This window comes from Anser cygnoides, unplaced genomic scaffold (assembly GCF_040182565.1).
Source record: "Anser cygnoides isolate HZ-2024a breed goose unplaced genomic scaffold, Taihu_goose_T2T_genome scaffold_41_1, whole genome shotgun sequence".
Lineage (NCBI taxonomy): Eukaryota > Metazoa > Chordata > Aves > Anseriformes > Anatidae > Anser > Anser cygnoides.
Window position 1 is genome coordinate 447,080 of NW_027103065.1, and position 17,802 is coordinate 464,881.

Sequence of the window (17,802 nt, forward strand, 5' to 3'; positions counted from 1 at the left end):
AGCCGAGGAAGGCAAAGCAAAGCCCTGCTAGGGAAAAGAATGCGGCATAAGGAAAAGAAATGACAAGCAGGGCCAGGCAAAGCAAAGCGCGGCCAGGAAAACCAAAGCAAAGAGGTCCAAAAATAAAACAAAGCAATGCAATGAATGTGTAACTATATTAAAAAAAAACAAACAAACAAACAAAAAAAATGCAAAAAAAGACCAAGCAAAGCAGGGCCAGGAAAAGCAAAGTAAAGCGTGTCCAGGAAAGGCAAAGCAGTGCAAGGCAGAGCAAAGCAAAGGAAAGTAGCACAAGGGAAAGCAAAGCAGTACCAGGAAATGTAGAGCAAAAGAAAGAAAGCAGTTAGAGGAGGCAAGGCAAAGCACAGCAGGCGTAGGAAAAGCAAAGCAGAGCAGAGAAGGTAAAGCAAAGCCGTGGCAGGAATACAAAGCGCAGCAAAACAAAGGAAAGCATGGCCTGAAAAAGCATGGCCCGGAAAGGCAACGCAGAGCAAGGCAAAGCAAAGCAGTGCAAACTGGTACAAGGAAAGTCCCAGCAGGGCCAGGAAAGGTAGAGCAAAGTAAAGAAAGCAGTTTGAGGCGAGGCAAAGCACAGCAGGGGTAGGAAAAGCAAAGCAGAGCAGAGAAGGTAAAGCAAAGCCGTGGCAGGAATACAAAGCGAAGCAAAACAAAGGAAAGCGTGGCCTGAAAAACAAAAGAAAACATGGCCAGTGGAGGCAAAGCAGAGCAAGACAAAGCAAAGCAAAGCAAAGTGAAGTAGCACGAGGAAAAGCAAAGCATTGCCAGGAAAGACAAAGCAAACAAAGCAAAGCAAAGCAATCTGAGGCAAAGCACAGCAGGGTCAGGAACAGCAGAGGAAAGTAGAGAAGGAAAACCAAAAGTGTGCCCGGAAGAGCAGAGCAGAGCAAAGCAAAGCAGAGCAAGGAAAAACAAAGAGAAGCGAAGCAAATGTAAGGAGCTGGCGGCCAGCCCTCCTGCCGGTTCCCAGTGTCTGCGGGGCAAAGACCGCAAGGCCCTCATGCCGGGTAGAGCTGGCGGCCAGACTCGGACGGTGGCTGTACCCTGCTCGCCCGCTCCCCGGCCTCCCTGACACCTCATAGTCCGCCGTGACAGCGGGCAAGAACCATGTCTTGCTTTACCTTTTTTTTTTTTTTTCTTTTTTCTTTTTTCCCTGCATTTATTTATTTATTTATTGTTGCCTTCCATCCAATGTAGTTGTGGGAATCACATATTTACTGATCGTCATTCAAAACCTCACCCAACGCCGTCCCCAGACGGGTAGCAGTGGGGCCCGCCTAGCGGCAGGCCACACGGCTGGGGCCACAGAACTGACCGTGTCGGGTGGCTGGGCCTGCTGCCCCCACCCTCGAGTTGCGAGGGGACAGTGTCCGGGCTGCGGGGAGGCCCAGCTGTGTGTCTGAGGGTTTATGCGTTCCGAAATATACCGATAGCCTCATCGGCAAAATCGTCGGGACGGTCTGCAAAGGAAGCCTAGCGCAGCACAGGAGAGCAGAGCAATGAAGAGGAAAGCCGAGCAAGGCAAAGCAAAGCAGTGCAAACTGGTACAAGGAAAGTCCCAGCAGTGCCAGGAAAGGTAGAGCAAAGTAACGAAAGCAGTTTGAGGCGAGGCAAAGCACAGCAGGGGTAGGAAAAGCAAAGCAGAGCAGAGAAGGTAATGCAAAGCCGTGGCAGGAATACAAAGCGAAGCAAAACAAAGGAAAGCATGGCCTGAAAAAGCATGGCCAGGAAAGGCAACGCAGAGCAAGGCAAAGCAAAGCAGTGCAAACTCGTACAAGGAAAGTCCCAGCAGTGCCAGGAAAGGTAGAGCAAAGTAACGAAAGCAGTTTGAGGCAAGGCAAAGCACAGCAGGGGTAGGAAAAGCAAAGCAGAGCAGAGAAGGTAAAGCAAAGCCGTGGCAGGAATATGAAGCAAAGGAAAACAAAGGAAAGCATGGCCTGAAAAAGCATGGCCAGGAAAGGCAACGCAGAGCAAGGCAAAGGAAAGCAGTGCAAACTGGCACAAGGAAAGCCCCAGCAGTGCCAGGAAACGTAGAGCAAAGTAACGAAAGCAGTTGGAGGCGAGGCAAAGCACAGCAGGGGTAGGAAAAGCAAAGCAGAGCAGAGAAAGTAAAAGCAAGAGGTGCCAGGCATACGAAGCAAAGGAAAACAAAGGAAAGCATGGCCTGAAAAAGCATGGCCAGGAAAGGCAACGCAGAGCAAGGCAAAGCAAGGCAGTGCAAACTGGCACAAGGAAAGCCCCAGCAGTGCCAGGAAAGGTAGAGCAAAGTAACGAAAGCAGTTTGAGGCGAGGCAAAGCACAGCAGGGGTAGGAAAAGCAAAGCAGAGCAGAGAAGGTAAAGCAAAGCCGTGGGAGGAATACAAAGCGAAGCAAAACAAAGGAAAGCATGGCCTGAAAAAGCATGGCCAGGAAAGGCAACGCAGAGCAAGGCAAAGCAAAGCAGTGCAAACTGGTACAAGGAAAGTCCCAGCAGTGCCAGGAAACGTAGAGCAACGTAAAGAAAGCAGTTGGAGGCAAGGCAAAGCAGAGCAGAGAAAGTAAAGCCTAGAGGTGCCAGGAATACAAAGCGAAGCGAAGCAAGACAAAGGAAAGCGTGGCCTGAAAAAGCAAAAGAAAACATGGCCAGTGGAGGCAAAGCAGTGCAAGGCAAAGCAAAGCAGTGCAAACTTGTACAAGGAAAGTCCCAGCAGGGCCAGGAAACGTAGAGCAAAGTAACGAAAGCAGTTTGAGGCAAGGCAAAGCACAGCAGGGGTAGGACAAGCAGAGCAGAGAAAGTAAAACCAAGAGGTGCCAGGAATACAAAGCGAAGCAAGACAAAGGAAAGCGTGGCCTGAAAAAGCATGGCCAGGAAAGGCAACGCAGAGCAAGGCAAAGCGAAGCAGTGCAAACTTTTACAAGGAAAGTCCCAGCAGTGCCAGGAAACGTAGAGGAAAGTAAAGAAAGCAGTTTGAGGAGGCAAGACAAAGCACAGCAGGGGTAGGAAAAGCAAAGCAGAGCAGAGAAGGTAAAGCAAAGCCGTGGCAAGTATACGAAGCAAAGGAAAACAAAGGAAAGCGTGGCCTGAAAAAGCATGGCCAGGAAAAGCAAAGCGCGGCGAGGAAAACCAAAGCCAAAAGGTCCAAAAATAAAACAAAGCAATGCAATGAATATGTATCTAAAGTAAAAAAAATAAAATAAAATAAAATAAAAGGCAAAAAAAACCAACAAGCAAAGCAGGGCCAGGAAAAGCAAAGTAAAGCGTGTCCAGGAAAGGCAAAGCAGTGCAAGGCAGAGCAAAGCAAAGGAAAGTAGCACAAGGAAAAGCAAAGCAGTGCCAGGAAATGTAGAGCAAAAGAAAGAAAGCAGTTTGAGGAGGCAAGGCAAAGCACAGCAGGGGTAGGAAAAGAAAGCAACGTAGAGAAGGAAAAGCAAAGCAGTGCCAGGAATACAAAGCAAAGCAAAACAAAGGAAAGCATGGCCTGAAAAAGCATGGCCCGGAAAGGCAACGCAGAGCAAGGCAAAGCGAAGCAGTGCAAACTCGTACAAGGAAAGTCCCAGCAGTGCCAGGAAACGTAGAGCAAAGTAAAGAAAGCAGTTTGAGGCAAGGCAAACCACAGCAGGGGTAGGAAAAGCAAAGCAGAGCAGAGAAGGTAAAGCAAAGCCGTGGCAGGAATACGAAGCAAAGGAAAACAAAGGAAAGCATGGCCTGAAAAAGCATGGCCAGGAAAGGCAAAGCAGAGCAAGGCAAAGCAAAGCAGTGCAAACTGGTACAAGGAAAGTCCCAGCAGGGCCAGGAAACGTAGAGCAAAGTAACGAAAGCAGTTTGAGGCGAGGCAAAGCAGAGCAGAGAAAGTAAAACCAAGAGGTGCCAGGAATACAAAGCGAAGCGAAGCAAGACAAAGGAAAGCATGGCCTGAAAAAGCATGGCCAGGAAAAGCAAAGCGCGGCCAGGAAGACCAAAGCAAAAAGGTCCAAAAATAAAACAAAGCAATGCAATGAAAATGTATCTATATTAAAATAAAACAAACAAACAAACAAACAAACAAAACAAAAAAACGAAAAAAAAAAGACCAAGCAAAGCAGGGCCAGGAAAAGCAAAGAAAAGCGTGTCCAGGAAAGGCAAAGCAGTGCAAGGCAGAGCAAAGCAAAGGAAAGTAGCACAAGGAAAAGCAAAGCAGGGCCAGGAAATGTAGAGCAAAAGAAAGAAAGCAGTTTGAGGAGGCAAGGCAAAGCACAGCAGGGGTAGGAAAAACAGAGCAGAGCAGAGAAAGTAAAACCAAGAGGTGCCTGGAATAAAAAGCAAAGCAAAACAACGGAAAGCGTGGCCGGAAAAAGCACGGCCAGGAAAGGCAAAGCAGAGCAAGGCAAAGCAAAGCAGTGCAAACTCGTACAAGGAAAGTCCCAGCAGGGCCAGGAAAGGTAGAGCAAAGTAACGAAAGCAGTTGGAGGCAAGGCAAAGCAGAGCAGAGAAAGTAAAACCTAGAGGTGCCAGGAATACAAAGCGAAGCGAAGCAAGACAAAGGAAAGCATGGCCTGAAAAAGCAAAAGAAAACATGGCCAGTGGAGGCAAAGCAGTGCAAGGCAAAGCAAAGCAGTGCAAACTCGTACAAGGAAAGTCCCAGCAGTGCCAGGAAACGTAGGGCAAAGTAAAGAAAGCAGTTTGAGGCAAGGCAAAGCAGAGCAGGGGTAGGAAAAGCAAAGCAGAGCAGAGAAGGTAAAACCAAGAGGTGCCAAGAATACGAAGCAAAGGAAAACAAAGGAAAGCATGGCCTGAAAAAGCATGGCCAGGAAAGGCAACGCAGAGCAAGGCAAAGCAAAGCAGTGCAAACTCGAACAAGGAAAGTCCCAGCAGTGCCAGGAAACGTAGAGCAAAGTAACGAAAGCAGTTTGAGGCAAGGCAAAGCACAGCAGGGGTAGGAAAAGCAAAGCAGAGCAGAGAAGGTAAAGCAAAGCCGTGGCAGGAATACAAAGCAAAGCAAAACAAAGGAAAGCGTGGCCTGAAAAAGCAAAAGAAAACATGGCCAGTGGAGGCAAAGCAGAGCAAGGCAAAGCAAAGCAAAGCAAAGCGAAGTAGCACGAGGAAAAGCAAAGCATTGCCAGGAAAGACAAAGCAAACAAAGCAAAGCAAAGCAATCTGAGGCAAAGCACAGCAGGGGCAGGAACAGCAGAGGAAAGTAGAGAAGGAAAACCAAAAGTGTGCCCGGAAGAGCAGAGCAGAGCAAAGCAAAGCAGAGCAAGGAAAAACAAAGAGAAGCGAAGCAAATGTAAGGAGCTGGCGGCCAGCCCTCCTGCCGGTTCCCAGTGTCTGCGGGGCAAAGACCGCAAGGCCCTCATGCCGGGTAGAGCTGGCGGCCAGACTCGGACGGTGGCTGTACCCTGCTCGCCCGCTCCCCGGCCTCCCTGACACCTCATAGTCCGCCGTGACAGCGGGCAAGAACCATGTCTTGCTTTACCTGGTTTTATCTTTATTTATTTATTTATTTATTTATTTATTGTTGGCTTCCATCCAATGTAGTTGTGGGAATCATGTAGTTACTTACCGTCGTTGAAAACCTCACCCAACGCCGTCCCCAGACGAATAGCAGTGGGGCCCGCCTAGCGGCAGGCCACACGGCTGGGGCCACAGAACTGACCATGTCGGGTGGCTGGGCCTGCTGCCCCCACCCTCGAGTTGCGAGGGGACAGTGTCCAGGCTGCGGGGAGGCCCAGCTGTGTGTCTGAGGGTTTATGCGTTCCGAAATATACCGATAGCCTCATCGGCAAAATCGTCGGGACGGTCTGCAAAGGAAGCCTAGTGCAGCACAGGAGAGCAGAGAAATGAAGAGGAAAGCAGAGCAAGGCAAAGCAAAGCAGTGCAAACTGGTACAAGGAAAGTCCCAGCAGTGCCAGGAAACGTAGAGCAGAGTAAAGAAAGCAGTTTGAGGCGAGGCAAAGCACAGCAGGAGTAGGAAAAGCAAAGCACAGCAGAGAAGGTAAAGCAAAGCTGTGGCAGGAAAACAAAGCGAAGCAAGACAAAGGAAAGCGTGGCCTGAAAAAGCAAAAGAAAACATGGCCAGTGGAGGCAAAGCAGTGCAAGGCAAAGCAAAGCAGTGCAAACTTGTACAAGGAAAGTCCCAGCAGGGCCAGGAAACGTAGAGCAAAGTAACGAAAGCAGTTTGAGGCAAGGCAAAGCACAGCAGGGGTAGGACAAGCAGAGCAGAGAAAGTAAAACCAAGAGGTGCCAGGAATACAAAGCGAAGCAAGACAAAGGAAAGCGTGGCCTGAAAAAGCATGGCCAGGAAAGGCAACGCAGAGCAAGGCAAAGCAAAGCAGTGCAAACTTGTACAAGGAAAGTCCCAGCAGTGCCAGGAAACGTAGAGCAAAGTAAAGAAAACAGTTTGAGGAGGCAAGAGAAAGCACAGCAGGGGTAGGAAAAGCAAAGCAGAGCAGAGAAGGTAAAGCAAAGCCGTGGCAAGTATACGAAGCAAAGGAAAACAAAGGAAAGCGTGGCCTGAAAAAGCATGGCCAGGAAAAGCAAAGCGCGGCGAGGAAAACCAAAGCCAAAAGGTCCAAAAATAAAACAAAGCAATGCAATGAATATGTATCTAAAGTAAATAAAATAAAAAAAAATAAAATAAAATAAAATAAAAGGCAAAAAAAACCAACAAGCAAAGCAGGGCCAGGAAAAGCAAAGTAAAGCGTGTCCAGGAAAGGCAAAGCAGTGCAAGGCAGAGCAAAGCAAAGGAAAGTAGCACAAGGAAAAGCAAAGCAGTGCCAGGAAATGTAGAGCAAAAGAAAGAAAGCAGTTTGAGGAGGCAAGGCAAAGCACAGCAGGGGTAGGAAAAGAAAGCAACGTAGAGAAGGAAAAGCAAAGCAGTGCCAGGAATACAAAGCAAAGCAAAACAAAGGAAAGCATGGCCTGAAAAAGCATGGCCCGGAAAGGCAACGCAGAGCAAGGCAAAGCGAAGCAGTGCAAACTCGTACAAGGAAAGTCCCAGCAGGGCCGGGAAACGTAGAGCAAAGTAAAGAAAGCAGTTTGAGGTGAGACAAAGCACAGCAGGGGTAGGAAAAGCAAAGCAGAGCAGAGAAGGTAAAGCAAAGCCGTGGCAGGAATACGAAGCAAAGGAAAACAAAGGAAAGCATGGCCTGAAAAAGCATGGCCAGGAAAGGCAAAGCAGAGCAAGGCAAAGCAAAGCAGTGCAAACTCGTACAAGGAAAGTCCCAGCAGGGCCAGGAAACGTAGAGCAAAGTAACGAAAGCAGTTTGAGGCGAGGCAAAGCAGAGCAGAGAAAGTAAAACCAAGAGGTGCCAGGAATACAAAGCGAAGCGAAGCAAGACAAAGGAAAGCATGGCCTGAAAAAGCATGGCCAGGAAAAGCAAAGCGCGGCCAGGAAGACCAAATCAAAAAGGTCCAAAAATAAAACAAAGCAATGCAATGAAAATGTATCTATATTAAAATAAAACAAACAAACAAACAAACAAACAAAACAAAAAAAACGCAAAAAAAAGACCAAGCAAAGCAGGGCCAGGAAAAGCAAAGAAAAGCGTGTCCAGGAAAGGCAAAGCGGTGCAAGGCAGAGCAAAGCAAAGGAAAGTAGCACAAGGAAAAGCAAAGCAGGGCCAGGAAATGTAGAGCAAAAGAAAGAAAGCAGTTTGAGGAGGCAAGGCAAAGCACAGCAGGGGTAGGAAAAACAGAGCAGAGCAGAGAAAGTAAAACCAAGAGGTGCCTGGAATAAAAAGCAAAGCAAAACAAAGGAAAGCGTGGCCGGAAAAAGCACAGCCAGGAAAGGCAAAGCAGAGCAAGGCAAAGCAAAGCAGTGCAAACTCGTACAAGGAAAGTCCCAGCAGGGCCAGGAAACGTAGAGCAAAGTAAAGAAAGCAGTTGGAGGCAAGGCAAAGCAGAGCAGAGAAAGTAAAACCTAGAGGTGCCAGGAATACAAAGCGAAGCGAAGCAAGACAAAGGAAAGCATGGCCTGAAAAAGCAAAAGAAAACATGGCCAGTGGAGGCAAAGCAGTGCAAGGCAAAGCAAAGCAGTGCAAACTCGTACAAGGAAAGTCCCAGCAGGGCCAGGAAACGTAGAGCAAAGTAAAGAAAGCAGTTTGAGGCAAGGCAAAGCACAGCAGGGGTAGGAAAAGCAAAGCAGAGCAGAGAAGGTAAAACCAAGAGGTGCCAAGAATACGAAGCAAAGGAAAACAAAGGAAAGCATGGCCTGAAAAAGCATGGCCAGGAAAGGCAACGCAGAGCAAGGCAAAGCAAAGCAGTGCAAACTCGAACAAGGAAAGTCCCAGCAGTGCCAGGAAACGTAGAGCAAAGTAACGAAAGCAGTTTGAGGCAAGGCAAAGCACAGCAGGGGTAGGAAAAGCAAAGCAGAGCAGAGAAGGTAAAGCAAAGCCGTGGCAGGAATACAAAGCAAAGCAAAACAAAGGAAAGCGTGGCCTGAAAAAGCAAAAGAAAACATGGCCAGTGGAGGCAAAGCAGAGCAAGGCAAAGCAAAGCAAAGCAAAGCGAAGTAGCACGAGGAAAAGCAAAGCATTGCCAGGAAAGACAAAGCAAACAAAGCAAAGCAAAGCAATCTGAGGCAAAGCACAGCAGGGGCAGGAACAGCAGAGGAAAGTAGAGAAGGAAAACCAAAAGTGTGCCCGGAAGAGCAGAGCAGAGCAAAGCAAAGCAGAGCAAGGAAAAACAAAGAGAAGCGAAGCAAATGTAAGGAGCTGGCGGCCAGCCCTCCTGCCGGTTCCCAGTGTCTGCGGGGCAAAGACCGCAAGGCCCTCATGCCGGGTAGAGCTGGCGGCCAGACTCGGACGGTGGCTGTACCCTGCTCGCCCACTCCCCGGCCTCCCTGACACCTCATAGTCCGCCGTGACAGCGGGCAAGAACCATGTCTTGCTTTACCTGGTTTTATCTTTACGTATTTATTTATTTATTTATTTATTGTTGGCTTCCATCCAATGTAGTTGTGGGAATCATGTAGTTACTTACCGTCGTTGAAAACCTCACCCAACGCCGTCCCCAGACGAATAGCAGTGGGGCCCGCCTAGCGGCAGGCCACACGGCTGGGGCCACAGAACTGACCATGTCGGGTGGCCGGGCCTGCTGCCCCCACCCTCGAGTTGCGAGGGGACAGTGTCCGGGCTGCGGGGAGGCCCAGCTGTGTGTCTGAGGGTTTATGCGTTCCGAAATATACCGATAGCCTCATCGGCAAAATCGTCGGGACGGTCTGCAAAGGAAGCCTAGTGCAGCACAGGAGAGCAGAGAAATGAAGAGGAAAGCAGAGCAAGGCAAAGCAAAGCAGTGCAAACTGGTACAAGGAAAGTCCCAGCAGTGCCAGGAAACGTAGAGCAGAGTAAAGAAAGCAGTTTGAGGCGAGGCAAAGCACAGCAGGAGTAGGAAAAGCAAAGCACAGCAGAGAAGGTAAAGCAAAGCTGTGGCAGGAAAACAAAGCGAAGCAAGACAAAGGAAAGCGTGGCCTGAAAAAGCAAAAGAAAACATGGCCAGTGGAGGCAAAGCAGTGCAAGGCAAAGCAAAGCAGTGCAAACTTGTACAAGGAAAGTCCCAGCAGGGCCAGGAAACGTAGAGCAAAGTAACGAAAGCAGTTTGAGGCAAGGCAAAGCACAGCAGGGGTAGGACAAGCAGAGCAGAGAAAGTAAAACCAAGAGGTGCCAGGAATACAAAGCGAAGCAAGACAAAGGAAAGCGTGGCCTGAAAAAGCAGGGCCAGGAAAGGCAACGCAGAGCAAGGCAAAGCAAAGCAGTGCAAACTTGTACAAGGAAAGTCCCAGCAGTGCCAGGAAACGTAGAGCAAAGTAAAGAAAACAGTTTGAGGAGGCAAGACAAAGCACAGCAGGGGTAGGACAAGCAAAGCAGAGCAGAGAAGGTAAAGCAAAGCCGTGGCAAGTATACGAAGCAAAGGAAAACAAAGGAAAGCGTGGCCTGAAAAAGCATGGCCAGGAAAAGCAAAGCGCGGCGAGGAAAACCAAAGCCAAAAGGTCCAAAAATAAAACAAAGCAATGCAATGAATATGTATCTAAAGTAAATAAAATAAAATAAAATAAAATAAAATAAAATAAAATAAAATAAAATAAAAGGCAAAAAAAAGCAACAAGCAAAGCAGGGCCAGGAAAAGCAAAGTAAAGCGTGTCCAGGAAAGGCAAAGCAGTGCAAGGCAGAGCAAAGCAAAGGAAAGTAGCACAAGGAAAAGCAAAGCAGTGCCAGGAAATGTAGAGCAAAAGAAAGAAAGCAGTTTGAGGAGGCAAGGCAAAGCACAGCAGGGGTAGGAAAAGAAAGCAACGTAGAGAAGGAAAAGCAAAGCAGTGCCAGGAATACAAAGCAAAGCAAAACAAAGGAAAGCATGGCCTGAAAAAGCATGGCCCGGAAAGACAACGCAGAGCAAGGCAAAGCGAAGCAGTGCAAACTCGTACAAGGAAAGTCCCAGCAGGGCCAGGAAACGTAGAGCAAAGTAACGAAAGCAGTTTGAGGCGAGGCAAAGCAGAGCAGAGAAAGTAAAACCAAGAGGTGCCAGGAATACAAAGCGAAGCGAAGCAAGACAAAGGAAAGCATGGCCTGAAAAAGCATGGCCAGGAAAAGCAAAGCGCGGCCAGGAAGACCAAAGCAAAAAGGTCCAAAAATAAAACAAAGCAATGCAATGAAAATGTATCTATATTAAAATAAAACAAACAAACAAACAAACAAACAAAACAAAAAAACGCAAAAAAAAGACCAAGCAAAGCAGGGCCAGGAAAAGCAAAGAAAAGCGTGTCCAGGAAAGGCAAAGCGGTGCAAGGCAGAGCAAAGCAAAGGAAAGTAGCACAAGGAAAAGCAAAGCAGGGCCAGGAAATGTAGAGCAAAAGAAAGAAAGCAGTTTGAGGAGGCAAGGCAAAGCACAGCAGGGGTAGGAAAAACAGAGCAGAGCAGAGAAAGTAAAACCAAGAGGTGCCTGGAATAAAAAGCAAAGCAAAACAAAGGAAAGCGTGGCCGGAAAAAGCACGGCCAGGAAAGGCAAAGCAGAGCAAGGCAAAGCAAAGCAGTGCAAACTCGTACAAGGAAAGTCCCAGCAGGGCCAGGAAACGTAGAGCAAAGTAACGAAAGCAGTTGGAGGCGAGGCAAAGCAGAGCAGAGAAAGTAAAACCAAGAGGTGCCAGGAATACAAAGCGAAGCGAAGCAAGACAAAGGAAAGCATGGCCTGAAAAAGCAAAAGAAAACATGGCCAGTGGAGGCAAAGCAGTGCAAGGCAAAGCAAAGCAGTGCAAACTCGTACAAGGAAAGTCCCAGCAGGGCCAGGAAACGTAGAGCAAAGTAAAGAAAGCAGTTTGAGGCAAGGCAAAGCAGAGCAGGGGTAGGAAAAGCAAAGCAGAGCAGAGAAGGTAAAACCAAGAGGTGCCAAGAATACGAAGCAAAGGAAAACAAAGGAAAGCATGGCCTGAAAAAGCATGGCCAGGAAAGGCAACGCAGAGCAAGGCAAAGCAAAGCAGTGCAAACTCGAACAAGGAAAGTCCCAGCAGTGCCAGGAAACGTAGAGCAAAGTAACGAAAGCAGTTTGAGGCAAGGCAAAGCACAGCAGGGGTAGGAAAAGCAAAGCAGAGCAGAGAAGGTAAAGCAAAGCCGTGGCAGGAATACAAAGCAAAGCAAAACAAAGGAAAGCGTGGCCTGAAAAAGCAAAAGAAAACATGGCCAGTGGAGGCAAAGCAGAGCAAGGCAAAGCAAAGCAAAGCAAAGCGAAGTAGCACGAGGAAAAGCAAAGCATTGCCAGGAAAGACAAAGCAAACAAAGCAAAGCAAAGCAATCTGAGGCAAAGCACAGCAGGGGCAGGAACAGCAGAGGAAAGTAGAGAAGGAAAACCAAAAGTGTGCCCGGAAGAGCAGAGCAGAGCAAAGCAAAGCAGAGCAAGGAAAAACAAAGAGAAGCGAAGCAAATGTAAGGAGCTGGCGGCCAGCCCTCCTGCCGGTTCCCAGTGTCTGCGGGGCAAAGACCGCAAGGCCCTCATGCCGGGTAGAGCTGGCGGCCAGACTCGGACGGTGGCTGTACCCTGCTCGCCCGCTCCCCGGCCTCCCTGACACCTCATAGTCCGCCGTGACAGCGGGCAAGAACCATGTCTTGCTTTACCTGGTTTTATCTTTACTTATTTATTTATTTATTTATTTATTGCTGGCTTCCATCCAATGTAGTTGTGGGAATCATGTAGTTACTTACCGTCGTTGAAAACCTCACCCAACGCCGTCCCCAGACGAATAGCAGTGGGGCCCGCCTAGCGGCAGGCCACACGGCTGGGGCCACAGAACTGACCATGTCGGGTGGCCGGGCCTGCTGCCCCCACCCTCGAGTTGCGAGGGGACAGTGTCCAGGCTGCGGGGAGGCCCAGCTGTGTGTCTGAGGGTTTATGCGTTCCGAAATATACCGATAGCCTCATCGGCAAAATCGTCGGGACGGTCTGCAAAGGAAGCCTAGCGCAGCACAGGAGAGCAGAGAAATGAAGAGGAAAGCAGAGCAAGGCAAAGCAAAGCAGTGCAAACTGGTACAAGGAAAGTCCCAGCAGTGCCAGGAAACGTAGAGCAAAGTAAAGAAAGCAGTTTGAGGCGAGGCAAAGCACAGCAGGAGTAGGAAAAGCAAAGCACAGCAGAGAAGGTAAAGCAAAGCTGTGGCAGGAAAACAAAGCGAAGCAAGACAAAGGAAAGCGTGGCCTGAAAAAGCAAAAGAAAACATGGCCAGTGGAGGCAAAGCAGTGCAAGGCAAAGCAAAGCAGTGCAAACTTGTACAAGGAAAGTCCCAGCAGTGCCAGGAAACGTAGAGCAAAGTAAAGAAAACAGTTTGAGGAGGCAAGACAAAGCACAGCAGGGGTAGGACAAGCAAAGCAGAGCAGAGAAGGTAAAGCAAAGCCGTGGCAAGTATACGAAGCAAAGGAAAACAAAGGAAAGCGTGGCCTGAAAAAGCATGGCCAGGAAAAGCAAAGCGCGGCGAGGAAAACCAAAGCCAAAAGGTCCAAAAATAAAACAAAGCAATGCAATGAATATGTATCTAAAGTAAATAAAATAAAATAAAATAAAATAAAATAAAATAAAATAAAATAAAATAAAATAAAAGGCAAAAAAAACCAACAAGCAAAGCAGGGCCAGGAAAAGCAAAGTAAAGCGTGTCCAGGAAAGGCAAAGCAGTGCAAGGCAGAGCAAAGCAAAGGAAAGTAGCACAAGGAAAAGCAAAGCAGTGCCAGGAAATGTAGAGCAAAAGAAAGAAAGCAGTTTGAGGAGGCAAGGCAAAGCACAGCAGGGGTAGGAAAAGAAAGCAACGTAGAGAAGGAAAAGCAAAGCAGTGCCAGGAATACAAAGCAAAGAAAAACGAAGGAAAGCATGGCCTGAAAAAGCATGGCCAGGAAAGACAACGCAGAGCAAGGCAAAGCGAAGCAGTGCAAACTCGTACAAGGAAAGTCCCAGCAGGGCCGGGAAACGTAGAGCAAAGTAAAGAAAGCAGTTTGAGGTGAGACAAAGCACAGCAGGGGTAGGAAAAGCAAAGCAGAGCAGAGAAGGTAAAGCAAAGCCGTGGCAGGAATACGAAGCAAAGGAAAACAAAGGAAAGCATGGCCTGAAAAAGCATGGCCAGGAAAGGCAAAGCAGAGCAAGGCAAAGCAAAGCAGTGCAAACTCGTACAAGGAAAGTCCCAGCAGGGCCAGGAAACGTAGAGCAAAGTAACGAAAGCAGTTTGAGGCGAGGCAAAGCAGAGCAGAGAAAGTAAAACCAAGAGGTGCCAGGAATACAAAGCGAAGCGAAGCAAGACAAAGGAAAGCATGGCCTGAAAAAGCATGGCCAGGAAAAGCAAAGCGCGGCCAGGAAGACCAAATCAAAAAGGTCCAAAAATAAAACAAAGCAATGCAATGAAAATGTATCTATATTAAAATAAAACAAACAAACAAACAAACAAACAAAACAAAAAAACGCAAAAAAAAGACCAAGCAAAGCAGGGCCAGGAAAAGCAAAGAAAAGCGTGTCCAGGAAAGGCAAAGCGGTGCAAGGCAGAGCAAAGCAAAGGAAAGTAGCACAAGGAAAAGCAAAGCAGGGCCAGGAAATGTAGAGCAAAAGAAAGAAAGCAGTTTGAGGAGGCAAGGCAAAGCACTGCAGGGGTAGGAAAAACAGAGCAGAGCAGAGAAAGTAAAACCAAGAGGTGCCTGGAATAAAAAGCAAAGCAAAACAAAGGAAAGCGTGGCCGGAAAAAGCACGGCCAGGAAAGGCAAAGCAGAGCAAGGCAAAGCAAAGCAGTGCAAACTCGTACAAGGAAAGTCCCAGCAGGGCCAGGAAACGTAGAGCAAAGTAAAGAAAGCAGTTGGAGGCATGGCAAAGCAGAGCAGAGAAAGTAAAACCTAGAGGTGCCAGGAATACAAAGCGAAGCGAAGCAAGACAAAGGAAAGCATGGCCTGAAAAAGCAAAAGAAAACATGGCCAGTGGAGGCAAAGCAGTGCAAGGCAAAGCAAAGCAGTGCAAACTCGTACAAGGAAAGTCCCAGCAGGGCCAGGAAACGTAGAGCAAAGTAAAGAAAGCTGTTTGAGGCAAGGCAAAGCACAGCAGGGGTAGGAAAAGCAAAGCAGAGCAGAGAAGGTAAAACCAAGAGGTGCCAAGAATACGAAGCAAAGGAAAACAAAGGAAAGCATGGCCTGAAAAAGCATGGCCAGGAAAGGCAACGCAGAGCAAGGCAAAGCAAAGCAGTGCAAACTCGAACAAGGAAAGTCCCAGCAGTGCCAGGAAACGTAGAGCAAAGTAACGAAAGCAGTTTGAGGCAAGGCAAAGCACAGCAGGGGTAGGAAAAGCAAAGCAGAGCAGAGAAGGTAAAGCAAAGCCGTGGCAGGAATACAAAGCAAAGCAAAACAAAGGAAAGCGTGGCCTGAAAAAGCAAAAGAAAACATGGCCAGTGGAGGCAAAGCAGAGCAAGGCAAAGCAAAGCAAAGCAAAGCGAAGTAGCACGAGGAAAAGCAAAGCATTGCCAGGAAAGACAAAGCAAACAAAGCAAAGCAAAGCAATCTGAGGCAAAGCACAGCAGGGGCAGGAACAGCAGAGGAAAGTAGAGAAGGAAAACCAAAAGTGTGCCCGGAAGAGCAGAGCAGAGCAAAGCAAAGCAGAGCAAGGAAAAACAAAGAGAAGCGAAGCAAATGTAAGGAGCTGGCGGCCAGCCCTCCTGCCGGTTCCCAGTGTCTGCGGGGCAAAGACCGCAAGGCCCTCATGCCGGGTAGAGCTGGCGGCCAGACTCGGACGGTGGCTGTACCCTGCTCGCCCGCTCCCCGGCCTCCCTGACACCTCATAGTCCGCCGTGACAGCGGGCAAGAACCATGTCTTGCTTTACCTGGTTTTATCTTTACTTATTTATTTATTTATTTATTTATTGTTGGCTTCCATCCAATGTAGTTGTGGGAATCATGTAGTTACTTACCGTCGTTGAAAACCTCACCCAACGCCGTCCCCAGACGAATAGCAGTGGGGCCCGCCTAGCGGCAGGCCACACGGCTGGGGCCACAGAACTGACCATGTCGGGTGGCCGGGCCTGCTGCCCCCACCCTCGAGTTGCGAGGGGACAGTGTCCAGGCTGCGGGGAGGCCCAGCTGTGTGTCTGAGGGTTTATGCGTTCCGAAATATACCGATAGCCTCATCGGCAAAATCGTCGGGACGGTCTGCAAAGGAAGCCTAGCGCAGCACAGGAGAGCAGAGAAATGAAGAGGAAAGCAGAGCAAGGCAAAGCAAAGCAGTGCAAACTGGTACAAGGAAAGTCCCAGCAGTGCCAGGAAACGTAGAGCAAAGTAAAGAAAGCAGTTTGAGGCGAGGCAAAGCACATCAGCGGTAGGACAAGCAGAGCAGAGCTGAAAAGGTAAAACCAAGAGGTGCCAGGAATACGAAGCGAAGCAAGACAAAGGAAAGCGTGGCCGGAAAAAGCATGGCCAGGAAAGGCAACGCAGAGCAAGGCAAAGCAAAGCAGTGCAAACTCGTACAAGGAATGTCCCAGCAGTGCCAGGAAACGTAGAGCAAAGTAAAGAAAGCAGTTGGAGGCAAGGCAAAGCAGAGCAGGGGTAGGAAAAGCAAAGCGGAGCAGAGAAGGTAAAGCAAAGCCGTGGCAGGAATACAAAGCCAAGCAAAACAAAGGAAAGCGTGGCCTGAAAAGCAAAAGAAAACATGGCCAGTGGAGGCAAAGCCGATCAAGGCAAAGCAAAGCCCTGCTAGGGAAAAGAATGCGGCATAAGGAAAAGAAATGACAAGCAGGGCCAGGCAAAGCAAAGCGCGGCCAGGAAAACCAAAGCAAAGAGGTCCAAAAATAAAACAAAGCAATGCAATGAATGTGTAACTATATTAAAAAAACAAACAAACAAACAAAAAAAATGCAAAAAAAAGACCAAGCAAAGCAGGGCCAGGAAAAGCAAAGTAAAGCGTGTCCAGGAAAGGCAAAGCAGTGCAAGGCAGAGCAAAGCAAAGGAAAGTAGCACAAGGAAAAGCAAAGCAGTACCAGGAAATGTAGAGCAAAAGAAAGAAAGCAGTTAGAGGAGGCAAGGCAAAGCACAGCAGGCGTAGGAAAAGCAAAGCAGAGCAGAGAAGGTAAAGCAAAGCCGTGGCAGGAATACAAAGCGAAGCAAAACAAAGGAAAGCGTGGCCTGAAAAAGCATGGCCCGGAAAGGCAACGCAGAGCAAGGCAAAGCAAAGCAGTGCAAACTGGTACAAGGAAAGTCTCAGCAGTGCCAGGAAACGTAGAGCAAAGTAAAGAAAGCAGTTTGAGGCGAGGCAAAGCACAGCAGGGGTAGGAAAAGCAAAGCAGAGCAGAGAAGGTAAAGCAAAGCCGTGGCAGGAATACAAAGCAAAGCAAAACAAAGGAAAGCGTGGCCTGAAAAACAAAAGAAAACATGGCCAGTGGAGGCAAAGCAGAGCAAGACAAAGCAAAGCAAAGCAAAGTGAAGTAGCACGAGGAAAAGCAAAGCATTGCCAGGAAAGACAAAGCAAACAAAGCAAAGCAAAGCAATCTGAGGCAAAGCAGAGCAGGGTCAGGAACAGCAGAGGAAAGTAGAGAAGGAAAACCAAAAGTGTGCCCGGAAGAGCAGAGCAGAGCAAAGCAAAGCAGAGCAAGGAAAAACAAAGAGAAGCGAAGCAAATGTAAGGAGCTGGCGGCCAGCCCTCTTGCCGGTTCCCAGTGTCTGCGGGGCAAAGACCGCAAGGCCCTCATGCCGGGTAGAGCTGGCGGCCAGACTCGGACGGTGGCTGTACCCTGCTCGCCCGCTCCCCGGCCTCCCTGACACCTCATAGTCTGCCGTGACAGCGGGCAAGAACCATGTCTTGCTTTACCTGGTTTTATCTTTATTTATTTATTTATTTATTTATTTATTTATTTATTTATTGTTGGCTTCCATCCAATGTAGTTGTGGGAATCATGTAGTTACTTACCGTCGTTGAAAACCTCACCCAACGCCGTCCCCAGACGAATAGCAGTGGGGCCCGCCTAGCGGCAGGCCACACGGCTGGGGCCACAGAACTGACCATGTCGGGTGGCCGGGCCTGCTGCCCCCACCCTCGAGTTGCGAGGGGACAGTGTCCGGGCTGCGGGGAGGCCCAGCTGTGTGTCTGAGGGTTTATGCGTTCCGAAATATACCGATAGCCTCATCGGCAAAATCGTCGGGACGGTCTGCAAAGGAAGCCTAGCGCAGCACAGGAGAGCAGAGAAATGAAGAGGAAAGCAGAGCAAGGCAAAGCAAAGCAGTGCAAACTGGTACAAGGAAAGTCCCAGCAGTGCCAGGAAACATAGAGCAAAGTAAAGAAAGCAGTTTGAGGCAAGGCAAAGCAGAGCAGAGAAAGTAAAGCCTAGAGGTGCCAGGAATACAAA